Source organism: Megachile rotundata, chromosome 3, assembly GCF_050947335.1.
Source record: "Megachile rotundata isolate GNS110a chromosome 3, iyMegRotu1, whole genome shotgun sequence".
NCBI classification, from domain to species: domain Eukaryota; kingdom Metazoa; phylum Arthropoda; class Insecta; order Hymenoptera; family Megachilidae; genus Megachile; species Megachile rotundata.
In genome coordinates, this window is record NC_134985.1 from 7611020 (window position 1) to 7611597 (window position 578).

Sequence of the window (578 nt, forward strand, 5' to 3'; positions counted from 1 at the left end):
TCAGCACAGATTTAAAAAAAAAACCACCTTAATAAATTTTAATAACCACTATTTTAACTATTAATCATAATTTAAAGTAACTTGAAGACACTTATTTGACCACTTTGATAGTTCAGTATGACGCTGTGAACCTAACCTCAAATCCGTCTTTCACAGCGAATCACCACCGGCAGAAAATAATTCCACAGGAAATAACGGCGTATCGAGAAGAACGTCGTGAATGAATTTCGAATTTTTTCGTAGACAAGTCTAAATACATACGAGCCTGCGCAACGAGACTTTATCCGAAGATTCGCCACGAGAGGCGCGGCGTCGCGGCGCTCGCATGTGCCGCAGATTATGCCGCATTGCCACAAGCGTACAGCACCGGTCGGCCGACGATCGCATCGTCGTCGGGACGAGGTTCGAAAACGAAACGAATGAGTCGATCGTGAAGGGATTAAAAAAAAAGCAGGGCGTCGTCACGATGCGCCGTCGCGGACGTCGACGACGATCTAATTTATGAGAAGACCAAAGGGAAACATCGACAAAATCTGTGGAGTTCGGAAGAACGACTGTGTAAATACTCGTCTACTCAC

General features: G+C 45.0%; 1 protein-coding gene across 1 annotated transcript in view; it reads right to left on the bottom strand.

Annotated features, from left to right (window-relative positions):
* The window catches only part of Gbs-76A (Glycogen binding subunit 76A), a 226150-nt gene that overhangs the window by 225450 nt on the left and 122 nt on the right, over positions 1-578 (bottom strand). The gene's annotated exons all lie outside the window — the stretch shown is intronic.